Raw genomic sequence first — 14088 nt, forward strand, 5'->3', positions numbered from 1 at the left:
ATTTGTGTAGGCCTTAAATAGCTGTGGCTTTGTGGTAGCTTTTGGTTTTGAGTCACTGTGCTTTTAGTTTCTAATTTCTGGAAATGCATTTCATATGCAAGATATGAGAATACATATTAGCTTCTATTTAGCTTTTAAAATGGCAATCCAGAAGTTTTTCATTGGGCAGGTCTTGGGGAATGAGAGAACTGGAAGATGCTGCTTTCACCCTGTTTTATGTTTCAGGCATCCTTTCCTGACTGACAGGGACACCACTTTTGATGTGAAGTCAGACTTGCAGCTGGTGTAAGACAGAAGAAGAATTCACTGTTTGAAAAGTAAAATGTGTCCTATAGGAAGGGATTGGTATTAGCATTGACAAACTCAAATATTCATATTATGCAGCTATTTTTAAGATAAGCAACTATAAATCAAATCCTGTTCCTTGACCATCTGTGCTCCTGACTATAAAATATTATGTGCACAGATGTGTAAGCAACCCTAGGTGTCAGATGTAGACAAGAGGGATTATTGAATCAGAAAATTGCAACAATGCTTGAAGTTGGAGATCCTAAGCTAGACTCGTAATGATATTTATCAGTCAGTTTTACAGATGGGGCTAGATTTTCAGCTGGTATAATTCAATTTCACCAAAATCAATATATACCACTGTTCACAAGCCAGTGCTCCAGTCACTGGTTGTATGAGGTGTAGAGGCAACCTAAAATATTTTATGATCTGATAAACGGGCACACACTGAGCCAGTGCCTCTGAGAGCAGTTCTGAAGCAGCCAGGTCCCATCCTAGCCAGGAAATCCAGATGTATTGAATTGACTCTCAAAATAAACTGGTATTTAAGGGAAGGGAAGTAAGCATCTACACTTGCAATAGTTTCATTTTAGATTTATGGACAATTGTTCTTTGTACAAACTGCTTTTCTCCATGATGCCATTTCAGTCAGTCCTGAAAAGACTTAAGATGGGCTGGGAGAGGGAAAGGGTAGAGGGGGCTATACAGTAGTTTTATGTAAGAGCAAGTTGATCTATGTAAAATGTCAAGATTTCTCTATGACGTTTCAAAGTCTGAGATTTGATGTTGAAGTGACTTTATTTCCTGCTTTTATAACTTCAAAATTGAAATTGTTTTTGGTTCATACTGTAAGGCTCTTCATTAGAAGCAGATGAATTTGGGCCATTTAACACAGAAGCAGGAATTTTAATCTTTTTCTTAATTCAGAGTAACACCATTGTCTACCTGAAGCAAAATACTGGTTTGAAGGGAATAGGACACATTTAGTAGACAGGCTACACTGCCTTTCTCAAGAGGGATATGTATGTTGTTTGCAAAGACCCCTGGAGCAGAGCTTCTCAGCTGCTTTCTTGATAAAGCTTTCTCCTGTGAGAGTGAAGTTCTCTGGGGTCACAGTCCTGAAAACATAAATTGCACTGAATGCAACAGGTTATGTATGGTGTAAGAGCTGATTGTAGGGAGTGGGCATGTTCCGGAGGACACACTGGAGTTGGGATTTCTGTCAGTCAGTACATTACCCAGGAAAAGTCTTTCCGAAGTCTGCCAGCAGTTGTCTCTACGTGACATACAATGGAGTGACTCAGAGTTAAATATGGAATGCCCACTCTTACTACTTTTAATCCTGTGGATGACCACTATCTATTTAACAAAAAATTATAAGGTTGATGTAGGTTTTCTTAGGTCAGGAGTGTTCTTTTAACTAGAACAGTTATATAAGGAAAGCAACACAGCAGTGGAGCCAGAAGGGGAGAAAAACACACACATACTGTCTATTTGGTCTCTCATTTATTACAGAATGGTTCTATGAGTTTGTTTCTTGGTACTTTCAAAGACTTTCACTGCTTTTATAGTGTGTTCATACAGATGAAGCAAATGCCTGTCATTAGGAATTTACATCCTAATTTTTTTAAATGCACATTGTGTTAGCATGCTGAAAGTGCACCAAGAAATGTTGTAATCCTGACAATGTGGCTGAGATCACACCTGCTTGGAATTTGAGCAGAATCCAGCCCAGTCCCTGTGCTATTTGAAGCTGTACTGTGTCCTAGCAGCTGTCTGGGCATCTTCAGCATGGGGCAGGATTTGCCTGGGTTTACAAGGAGATGGACAGACTAAGGCACACAGAGCATATGGGTGCAGCCAGTTTTCCTGTAAATGAGTAATTGTCTCTCTGAATAAGCTTGTGTGTCTCTTAGAAGAAATGAAATGCACATGGATGAATAAATAAGAAATAGTACACCCATTAAGTTCCATGACAAAATTCCCATTTCAACTCTGATTCTAGGGAGGAATCACATATAAAAGAACATGGTTTCTTTTTCTTTCTGTATACAAAGCACGTTCCCAAGAATAAGCAGCTTCATGAAGGAAGTGCAAAGATGAACAAAAGCTGGTGGAAATAATAGTTGTGTTTCAAATGGGGGTAGGGCAGGCGGGGACAGAAAAGCAGGCTGATTGTGGGGATGGATACTTACGGAAGCAGGGAAGGAGTGAGTGCAGAGTGATGTTCTCCAGTGGCCTTTCCTGACTCTGTGACACATTTCGTATAACTGGGATTTATCTGCAAATAATAGAAGTGAATAAACAGAAAGAGATCATCTACATCGTACTCTGCAGCCACCAGAGGGAGTGATATGTTCACAGGTACTGTTTTGTTTAAAACGCACTCACTACAGGGCTGGATTCCACTGCTTCCCTAGTCCCAGGGAAGAAACTGAACAGAGAAACGTGCTCCAGACAAGTAAGGTTTGGGGCTGCAATTTTTTTGCTGCATCTTTCAAGTAGCAGCATGGTTTTCCACATGTCCAAATAGGTATGAAAATACATGCTTCAGTGAAGGGTTTGGTGCGAGAAATAAGGCATGGTGATCTTTCAGCAGTAGAAACCATGGGTTTTCTTGAAATGACAGCCATTGTGGTGACCCCAGCACACCTTCTGACTGGCAACCAAATTCAACTGATAGCAGCAATTGGAAGAATTTTAATAAGGGGCAAAGCATACCTCAAATGAAAATGAAACCAAGCACTGAAATCAGGGCAGGGATCGTGGATGTTTTGGCCATTTTGCAAAATCTGGATTCATTCACATATGATTCCACTGATGTGTAGCTGAATCATGTACTGTAATCTCTTAAAATGAAATACTATACCACTGAATTTAATAAAGGGTCTCAGCTGCAACTGCTAATGCTTTGTCTAGGAGAAATACTAGACTAATAGCATGGCTTTACAAATATTTTTGCCAAGTGTTTATAATATTGGTTTGTTTTCCTGAAAAATAGTGAATAAGTATCATAGCAAGGGAAACAAGAACAACAGAGGACATAAAAAAAAAATCTAATGAATGTTCATCATAGTTAAAACTATTAGATTCAGGGCTTGATTATTCTCCGAACTACACTATAAATAATTTGTCTGGATAAAATGAAATGATGACTTGAGAATGTGTAGAGGGGTGGAGTCCCAGTCTGAGTGTAGAAGGTGGACCTAGAGGAATGTGATTAAACTGGAATTCACAAAGATAGACCTTATCTTTCAATTAGTCAAACCATTGCATGAGATCACTTTTTGTGATATTAGCTTGTCAGTTATAAGGGAGAGAAGGCAAGGCAGTTCAAATGCAGGATTTTCCTATCTAAGTGGTAAGTTAATTCATGCTTTAAAATAGGAAATAAATGTTTTATGCTTTGCTCTGTATTTGCAAGACCTGTCTTACATCAACTAATTCTAGGACACAAAGGAGAATGACACAGTTGCTCTCTTGGAGGCCTGCTCACCACTTTAATACTCCCAAGCCATCTACATGTGTCTTTGGATCAAGGCACTATTGTATTGTTAAAATATAAATATTTAAAAGCCCATGCCTTTTAAAATGGAAATGCTGAAAGCTTTTGAGGTGAATATCACCTAACTTTAAAGCTCCGTCCTGTTGCTGCTTCTAGTTATTTCCATATGAAATGGGGGAAACTGAGGCACTGAGTGCTGTAGTGACTTTTCCAAGGTTACACAGTAGATCAGGAGTGGAAATAATTATTGCAGATTCTCCCTCTAGTGCCAACACTGTCTCTATTCTATAAATTATTTCATGAAATATAAGTAGTGAATTAAGAGGTTTTTTCTTTATTTGAATGTTAATATCCTCTTGGTTTCACTGCAGGAAACTGAATTAGAGGACCATGATTCATGTATTGTAGGCTTAGGCAGCTGTACACCAAGTACAATACAAAGAATATTAACAATTTTAATTGCCTGCAGGCACTATTGATAATACAGCATCTTTCATAGCAAAGAAGATTATTCCTAAAATAAGAGATTGAGATCCATATATCTTATACCCTCTACAGCCTGTAAGTCTTGTAGCAGTTTTATCCCTTCCCCTGTTTAAAAATGGGAAACTGAGGCCCTGAGGTATTATATTGTAAGTGTGAATAAAGGTAAAACGCTGGTTTTTAGATGGATTTTTTGCCTTAGAATGTGTATCCAGGGAGTTTGACCTGTACTTTATTAACATGTAGAATATTTATGTTGCATAAAACTCTGTGCACATAAATCTTCCAGGAAGCTCATCAGCAATGATGAGCTCTATTCTTGTCTCAGCGGTTGTGACCCTGCATCCTTCTGCCTTCGCCCTCTGTCCCTTAGGGTAATAATGACGTGCCACAAGGCAGCAGGCAGTACCAGACAGTACTCCTTAAAAGTAACAATAAGGTGTCTGCTCTACTGAGTGATGCCCAGTAGCCATATTATCAGTGACAATATTTCAGTATACTATACTTTCTGAAAAGTGACAAGTCTAAAAGCAAACCAGAAATCATTAGGGCTTTCTTGAACACTTGCATTAACTAATTCTTTATTGGATGATTTTTTTTTTGCATCAAAAGTGCATCTCGAATGATTCATCTTACTTGAAAACTAGTCATTAAAACACTTCCCAGTGGTACAACTTGTAACTGTATTCCTTTGGCAATCCTGCAGAATAGCCTGTAATACCTGGTTGGAATAGTAGCCAGAGGAGACGCTTCTGGATATCGCTATCTTCTGGATAACATGTGACTTCTCATGTCATTTTGGTGAAAAGAAAGGTCTCACTTTTAGGAACCCAACAATAGCAATATAACAAAAAGTAATTTTAAACTAAGTGCCCCTCCCACCACCATCAAAATCTTTCATTGTTACTAACTCCAAACACTCTAAGCTTGTTTCTTGGTGGGTAACTTTTGAGGAGGACTGTACAGATGCTATATCAATGCCTTGGCAACTATTCCATGCCTGTGTCTGTGATAGTCACGTGAATGCTTTGACACTGGTATAGTACTGTCTGTGGTAGCTTTGAATAATTGGACTGCTTATGCACCTACTAAGAAGTTAATTTCAAACCATTCTTCCTTAAAACAAAGAAAACTTTATTGATAAAGGAAGAGCAGGAAGCTAGACTTGTATTTGCAGGAAAAGCAAATATAGCGTTCATAAGTAAAATCTGTATCAGAAGCAGCCCCACATGTATAATTTTAGCAAGTGTTTGCCTAGCTTCAGCAGAAGGAATTAAGTAATTTGTGTAAGTGTCTATGTCAAGAAATAAATTGAAGCTTTTCATTATATGCTTAGGTAAGACATTTCTTACCATAAGTTATAGGAGATTACTTTTTAGAAAGCTTGGAAGATTATATCCTACTGAGGAATATAATAGAGAAAATGTAAGAATTAACAAATTAAATCTCTGGTTAAAAACTGAAAACACTAAAAAGAATGTGTTATTTTCTAAAAAAACCCCAGAAATTAGCAGTTAAAACTAATTTTTCAATTTTAGTTTTTTGTTGGAAGTGTTTTGTTGGACATTTTTGGCTTCTCTATTTTTAGTCTGCAGCCATTCCATGATCCCTAAAAATATCTTTTTGCTTATAGCACAGCCTGAGAAAGTAGAGAGTATAGTACATTCTACATGTTACCACGTGAACAATATTTTTACCATATTAATCTTCTGTGCCATTAACTTCCTGAAAGATTTACAAGAGCCTGAAGCAAACATACTTTTTCTTCTGGGTTTCCTTCAAACTTGAGATTTAAGAGACTTCATTTATTCCACTTTTGTGAGATTGATTTATTTTTTATATTACTAAAGAAAAAAAATGTAGAACCATCCCAGAGATTGTGATGCCTGAGAACTACATTCTGCATACTGCCAGCACTAATGCTCATTAACTTCACTAACGTTCACCAGGGAGGAAATTCTGCATTTTACCCTCTTTTGATGAGGTTTCCCAGCTTTAATATCTCTGAAATGAGGCAGCCCCCAAAACTGTCGAAGGCTGTATAAGCAGATGTATGAAGGAGTGGATCCAAACGTTAATTATATGCACAAAACAGATATGCCTCCTGACAAAGGGCAGTGAGTTACCCTTGCACAACAGCAGTATGTAGTAGTGTGGGACAACTCCTGGATGCTGGAACTGTGCAGCCAAGTACTAAAACACCTTCCCCTTCTAATACTAAGGGTCCTACTGAAGTTCTAGTATTTAAAATGACTACATACCACTGCAGTATCAGCATGTAGGCTGAAAGAAGTTGTGTTAAAGAGAGCAGCTGTGCTAGTGATTACTAATGCACCATTCAAAGTGTGACTGTAATAAAATTCTGAAGGTTGTGTCTGATATCACTGCGTACCAGAGAAGCACCCCCAATTCATTGTCAGTGAGGTAACTTCTGAAGCAATGATGAAAGCTAGTGATTGTAATAATTATCATTGGTTATCAACATGTTTTTGAAAAGCAAATCCAGAGGCAGTATTACAAGGCTCCAAACATCTCCCTTTTGGGATTGCTGCACTCGCTGATATAATTTCACCTGACATTTCACCCGTCTTATTAACGAGGCGAGTGAAATGTCAGAAGGCATTAAGTCAAAATATGCTGCATTCCCTAAGGGACACTATACTTATCTATAGCCAGAGAAACTTGTAAGAAGAGAGAAAGATCACTTTAGAGTGAAGACAAGTGAATGACCAGGATCATCTACCATGAACAGGACTGTAGATACTTCAGTTATACCAAGAGATTGGTAACTATAATGAATTTTTGTCATCTCACAAACTTTTTTTGCATACAGTAAAGTGTATGGGCCTTTTCAACATTTACTTTATACTTTAAAGGTAAAAATGAGTCCTTTGCATTAGGGGAGTTCATCCCATTGGTTCAAGGATCTTTGTCACCATTTTGTTTGGGTTTGTTCTTCATGTGGGTATAAAAGAACTAGGTATTTCCTGACTTTAGAAAGGGAATTTCATTTATTTAATGTAGGATTAAAAAGGATGGCAAATCTGCCTACAGAAAGAGCTCTACAAATAAAGTGCAAGGGCCAAACTTTCAGTTGTTTCCACTAGATTGTCTTCTCTGGATTTTCTGAATCTGATTTAGGAAAAAAAAAGGAACTGCACGTGCATTCATTCAGATATGGACGCATACACACAAACGTACATCTGCATACCCTTATTCTGTCAGTTTACTTCCATTTGAACATAGTGCAAGATTCGACTGTTCCTTGTCCTGCCTCAAGTCCTAATCTATTAGTTGTTGTCCCGTTGTACTTCTAAGTGCTCTATGGTTCAAGTGCAGAGATGGATGCATTTTGTGGAGTAATTATTTTGCAGAAAGCCAGTTGTTCAGAATTAACCTGTAAAATATGGAATTGCACACTTGCGGGAATGGTGCACGTAATTTAATGAGTGTGCGATGCGCTTTAAAGGGCAGTTTTCAAGCCCTATTTTGAAATTACAGTCTGGTCTTTTAAGCACTTAGTTCTATTTTTCATGAAGTATTTTTATAGTAAAGGGCAACAGAGAGGGGTGTAATAATTATTTCCATTATTTCTACTACTTATCTGATGCTTGGAATTCCCACTGACAGAAACATGCTTTCTGCATATTTAAGTCCATGAAGTGTATGCGGCAATAGTCAGTATGGTAGATGGGAGAAGGGAAGTAAGCACAAATGACTGTCTTGGGGGGTTTTTTTCCTCTGCTTAAGAAAAAAGATCTAGAAGATCTAGCCTGTTTTTTGTTTTTTTTTTTCCCCTGTTGTGACTAGCTTGTACCACATCAAATAGGTGAAATTAATACAGCCAAGGAAGGTAGCTTGTAATGTCTTTGTGAAATCCCCTTATCAAAGCAAGCTGAGGAGTCATGAAAAGACCTTGACCTCCAATTAAATTAGCCGTGCCTTTGTAAATGGAACTGTTTTCTTGCTGGGTGTATATTTGGTTTGAATTTGCATAAAATCCTCACAAGTGCACCATCTTCTTTGGTCTGGAAAAGACGTTCAGCCTTAACATTAATGTTACAATATTAATAGCAAAATGAATTCAAGTCCTTTTTTCGTTTGTGTTGGGTTTTTTGGTTTTGTGTTTTTTACTCTCTGCTGTACTATGCAGACCTAATGATCTGGAGGGGTTTTATACTCAAAGAATATATATGTGGTGTTTTTATAAACATTAGCTGTCAACTGTTTTAACTGCTGTAAATCTGTTTGCTGTTCATTGGAACAAAGAGAACTCTCCAAAGGGTTTTCTAGGTGGCACAGAGTACAAATTAAAACTAGATACTTCCTACTGAGATAATACAAATTTGCTTCCCAGATATTTCAGAACAATTTCTTGTTTTCCTTCCTTACAGGAAAGGAAAACCTGTCTCCTTTTCACCAGGACATACACCGTTTACCCTCTGCTCAGCCAGATTGTGCAATGGCGCAGTCAGCCTCTGAACGCTTTGGTAAAGCGTGTAGCACTTGATCTCCATAGAAGGGCTACAAAGAGTGAGTGTGCAGCGCATGATGTGGAGGAAGTCAGTTTGAGAGTTATTAGTTCCTGTCTTTTGAAGCAAATATGCCATGTTTATAAGGGCAATCATGGGTTAAAAATAACAATCTACTTAGCTTTACATCAGAGCTGGATTAAATTTTGTGATATCTTGGGGCTTTGAGAATTTGCTCAAACTTTCTTCTCTGTTTAGCTTCACTGCTTGAAACTTAGCTGCAGGTTGAAACAAGTTTCAGATATGAAAGTTATGTTCAACTCCGACTGCTACTTTGAAGTCACTGACTTTCATAAATTTTCCTCTACAAATGCTATGTTGGATTTCTTATATATATTTTTATTTAGAAACTCTGAGCTTCTAAAGAATCTCAGATCTCTTATCTCCCCAAGGTTTTTCAGATCTTGACAGACCCATCGGTGAATCTGTCCAGATAAATAGCTTTTGAGAAGAAACCCCAGACCAGCTTTACTTGTGACTTTATTACATACAAAAGTAGCAGTGGATATATATGAGCAGATCTCTGTTCAACAGCTTAGGAGAACTTTCACTTTTAGTCACCTTTAATTTGCTTTAAAGCTGTGGTAATACTGGACCAGTATATAAACTACGTAGAGGGCAAGCAGTTGACTACACTGTAGCAGCTGGATACAAACTCCTTCCTGAGGGAAAAAAAGAAATATAATTTACACTGTTCCCTCTCTCGTGAATGCTTTTAGGGATTGTAAATGGTTTACAATAAGATAGTGACCACATGTCTGCGTAAGCCACATTGTCTAGAGCAGATGATGGAAGTCTTTTGATAGGTTTAGGCTGGTCTCATTTGGCTGCTGAACTGCAATGTCTAAAGTTTTCAGATTCAGTCATTGCTGCTGCCACGTTGATTAATGTTGATGTAATTTCCCGCCCAGTGGCATGGCGACAGCAGCACTGAAGGACTGGGCAGGTGTAATACAAGCTTCAGTTCACTTCACAGTTTCTATCATCTCCTAAATTGTACGACAAAGGAATATACTCTTTTTCTCTTTTGCTTTTTCAGTCCTTCTTAGATGTAAGATCTGAGGGAAAACTGTCCAAAGGTGCCCCTTAGCTGCATTCATAAAAACATGCCTGGTCATAGCGGGGGAAGATTTTTCTCAAAAGAAAAAAGCACTAAAGCCAAACCGGTAAATATCTGAATAAAAATGGGACTTCTGTTCAGAGATGTTGTTTAGCACTTGATTTCAGTGTTTGATTAATTTATTAACATACTGTTAGTCATTCAAGTTTGAACATTGGTTCCCATGATGCATTGCTAATGTATGATAATGAGGAGGACAACCCTCTGCAATCATTCTGTGCACCTGGTACAGCAGCCTCAGACATGACATGCACCTTAACTCAATGAAGCATAAGCCTGGAATAATAACTTCCTTCATGGAAAAATATGCTCAATTAGCCATTCAAAAATATGAATGAGGATGGACAGTTTTCAGTTTCAGTCTCCTGTAAGTAAGGATTTATTGGCTGAGGTCTGAGTCCTTCACGTGTGTGTCTACTGTGATTGCTCTTTCTTTTTTCTTCCATTACTCAAATTATTTTGGGAAGTTTTGAGCACTTTTAAGGGGAGGGCTGGAAGTTTCTAAGGGAAAGATGAAACCTCTGCCATTTTTCCACAAAGCTATTTCTTACTTCACTAGGCAAGAAAGGGAATGGTTTTTCTGTTAGTTTCCTACTGCTTGCCATGATATAGTACTGCAAGCACATTAAAGATCCAGTGTGGCTTGTCACTCCCTGTTTTATTTTAGAGGTTTCTCTTAGTAGTATCCTGAATAGAAAATTAAAGGAATGGAAAGCCAGATCTTTGTTGTTTCAGTCCAAAGCCTGCCTACTGTTGCGTTTATTCAGCTCCTACAACTGGGAGGTATGGAGAGAAATTGTTTTTGCTTCCTCCTTCTCTGCAAAAGGATTTGACACAAACTCCTTAGTTGTGTCAAATAGTACTTTGATTATGAAATTGTTACCCTGTTTGTTTTACAAGCATGTTTTTCAAACCCATCCTGTCCCTCTTGCCTTAGGGGATCCTGGAAGCCAGGATCATAGATAAATGAGCTGATAGTTGAGATTTGATTTATGTGGGATCCCGTCTGTGTGGAGAGAAGAATATTTGGTTTTGTTTGGCATCAATTTCTAATTGGGAAGCTTGTGCCTTTTCAAAACTATATGAACTAAAACTTAGTACTGGAAGTATTTTTGGATAACAGATGAGAAAGCTATGAGGGCTTTGCTTGGGAGTACTGAAGAAGCATAGATGATAAACAAACCTTTATTTCTGAGACTACTCACTGGAGCAATTTTGTATTTTACCATAGTGTCAGTTGAAGCCAAACAAAGTCCTGATATGCACTATCTATTGCAATGTACTTTCAAATTTCCTCAAAAAAAAAAAAAAGAATCCAGATCCAATAGGTGATTGGCAATCTATGATTTAGTTGTCCCTGTTACTGTAACAAATAGTCAAAAGGTATGATGGGCTGTGGAGGTGGAATGAAATTCAAATTACAGGAATGGCAGCATGCAAAGGTTTGTAATTTGGCTCCTCTGACTTAGTGCAATCAGGGAATTAGAAGCTTGCTTTGCTCCTTGCATTTCCCTACCTTCTCAGGTCTAGGTTTTAGTTAGGCTTGCTCTGTGACACCTCTGCTGTCTTAGTGTACGCCTCTAAAAATAGCATGTAAGAACACCACCTGGATTATATCTTTTATTTTCTTGCATGGAGTGATTGGGGTTTCTTTAATAGGCCACTGGAAGAGGAAGAAGTGAACCTCAGAGCACAGGTAAACTACAGGAGTATGGTAAAACTTGCTAACAGCTTATCGGAAGAGACCAGAGTGGCTGTGGAATGACTGCTGTCCTGTTGGGCACAAGATGGTGCTGTGCAGATAGCAGGCTAAACCCCTTATTTAGTAGTACAGGTTACTGTAACTGATGCAAATAAAATACTAAAGAAGTGAAGCTTTAATATCTTAGTAGATAGACAGCTTTGCAGAATCTCCTTCCTGCTATCCAAAATTGCCTGAAACGTCTGGCAAGTGAATGAAGCTTCAAAAAGATTCAAGAGAATTTCTATGCTGTGAGGGAAACAGATGAGGTGCAGAAATAAGCAGTAACTAAGGAATGAATAAAGCTGAGCAGACAAAATGAAACAGGAAATGTTATACAGAGAAAGACAGGTCAGGAAGAAGCTCTCTGGAAATCAAAGACAGCAAGAGAAAGGTGTCAGACCATGGCAGGCGGCCGTGATGGCAGGCACTGCGGCTGGTCTTGTGTAGCTGAAGATCAGTGCTGTTACGCGTTGGCAGTGAAACTTTCTTTGCCTGGATGCTGTGGGAGCAGGGCCGATGTTTGACAAACCTGCAGGATACCTATCCCAAAATATCCAGAGCCTGAGAGTAATCCCTAGTCTCCTGCCAACCCCTTCACAAACATCTCGGACAGGAAAGCTCCACAGATTCTGTGGAGATATTGCAAACTGCATATGAGTGTGCAGAATAAGCTGTGAAGATAGTGTTGCTTACAGTGCTTCCCCTACAGGGGAAGAATGTAAAGAATATGTAAAGAATACACGTGAGCAGCTGAGCAAAAGGAAGGTCTGTTTCTTACAAAAAGGAGTGGTAGCTTTAGAAAGAACTGGTGGAATTTTTGGGGAAGCTGAGTCCTGTTCCTACCCCTGCCACTAACATGTTCTTGGATCTTTCACAAATTGTGCCTTATTGTCTGTAGTCTCCCATCTGTGAAACAGGCATAATAACGCTGAGGCATCTTTGAAAATAAAATGTCAGAGTCTGATTCTGTACATTTCATAGAAAAAGGGTGGGTCTGCATAGGAGGAGCCATAGGGACCCTTAAGTCCTGTGTATATTGATAACTTCACTAAATAGAGAGCTAGATCTCTCTATATAAAGTTATCATTACTACAAGATATCAAGTTTCCTGTGTTAGGAACAGCTTTATCTCGGACCTAAAGCCTTAATTAAATTAGGAGCAGAAAAACAGTAAATTACAGCAGGAGCAAGTATTCGCAAGATACGGCCTTAAACATTTAAAAAGCATCAATTCTGCATGAGAAATACCAGTTGCAGTTACTTGTTGATGCTGATTCATTGAATCTTGACCACAAGAGTTACTTTGCATGTTTGTGTTTGGTTTTTTTTATTCAGAGGTAGCCTATCAAACTTCCACTTCCTCTGTAATTTAATGGTAAATATTTTAAATAATCATCTCAGGAATTTAATTGGGCTTTGCCCTTATGATTTATAGAGGCAGCTGTGTCCATTTCTTTCTGGGTGGTGTTTTAAAAGTAATTCAAGTCATAAAAGACACCTGGAGCAGGATGTGTGTTTATGGGAGGGATCTAGAGGCTAGTTCAAGGTGGTTTAGCTAAAAGATCTATGAATTAGAAAGAAGGTGTGTTGCAAAACATGGGAGAGAGGTGTTCAAAGGTATAACCCTTCCTGGCATGTTCATTTCCTAACAGCAGTTCACAGAATTGCTGAGGTTGGAAGGGACCTCTGGAAATCATCTAGTCCAATCCCCCTGCACAAGCAGAGTCAGAGCAGGTTGCCCAATGCTGTCTCCAGTTGGGTCTTGAATATCTCTGCAGATGGAGACTCCACAACCTCTCTGGGCAACCTGTTCCAGTGTCTGACCACCCTCACAGTAAAAAAGAAGTGTTTTCTTGTGTTCAGATGGTTTTTAATCTGTGCCCATTGCCTCTTTTTCTGTCAGTGGGTGCTATTGAGAACAGTCTGGCTCCTTCTTTGTTCCCTCCCAGCAGTTAGTGTTTCTACATATGTACTGAAGGAGAGGTTGATAATACTGCTTTCATTATTTGAGTTTAAGTGCAGGTATCTTGGGACAATAGGCTGTCTTAGAAGGCAATTTTTGTACCCTGTCCTGGATGAAAGATGCTCTGAATTCAGTTATGAAATATGACCTTAAATCGAGATTACTGGCCTCTCTTTGACCTAGGAATGAGTTTTCCAAAGGTGTTTGAGTTTGTGCTCTGATCTTCAGGACACATGCACCCAAATACAGTCTTGTCTCTTTAGAAAAATCTTCCCTCATAGCGCATAGGTGTGGCCCAGGCACTACAGTCCCATTTCTGTCTGCTTACACAATGTGCATAAAGAGGGAGGGAGAGAGTTAAAAGTTAAGCTTGCAGCTGGCAGAGAACTTGCCTTTCTGGGTGTGGATTTGGGGGTGTCAGAAAAACAGAGACGCCTTGTTGCAAAATCATCT

The 14088-nt window shown here is 38.8% G+C and overlaps 2 protein-coding genes across 7 annotated transcripts in view; both read left to right on the forward strand.

The window, feature by feature from the left end:
• Positions 1–14088, forward strand: part of LRRC38 (leucine rich repeat containing 38) — a 68329-nt gene that overhangs the window by 37345 nt on the left and 16896 nt on the right. The gene's annotated exons all lie outside the window — the stretch shown is intronic.
• DHRS3 (dehydrogenase/reductase 3) overlaps positions 1–14088 on the forward strand; it is a 190273-nt gene that overhangs the window by 33998 nt on the left and 142187 nt on the right. For 4 of the 6 annotated variants that reach the window (XM_072883802.1, XM_072883800.1, XM_072883798.1 and 1 more), the window contains one exon: positions 8671–8809. The exons of the other annotated variants lie outside the window; for them this stretch is intronic. The gene's annotated coding sequence lies outside the window, so the exon portion shown is untranslated. The remainder of the gene's footprint in view (positions 1–8670; positions 8810–14088) is intronic. 6 annotated transcript variants of the gene reach the window in all.

The sequence above is a fragment of the Ciconia boyciana genome, chromosome 19, assembly GCF_034638445.1.
Source record: "Ciconia boyciana chromosome 19, ASM3463844v1, whole genome shotgun sequence".
In the NCBI taxonomy this organism is placed as follows: domain Eukaryota; kingdom Metazoa; phylum Chordata; class Aves; order Ciconiiformes; family Ciconiidae; genus Ciconia; species Ciconia boyciana.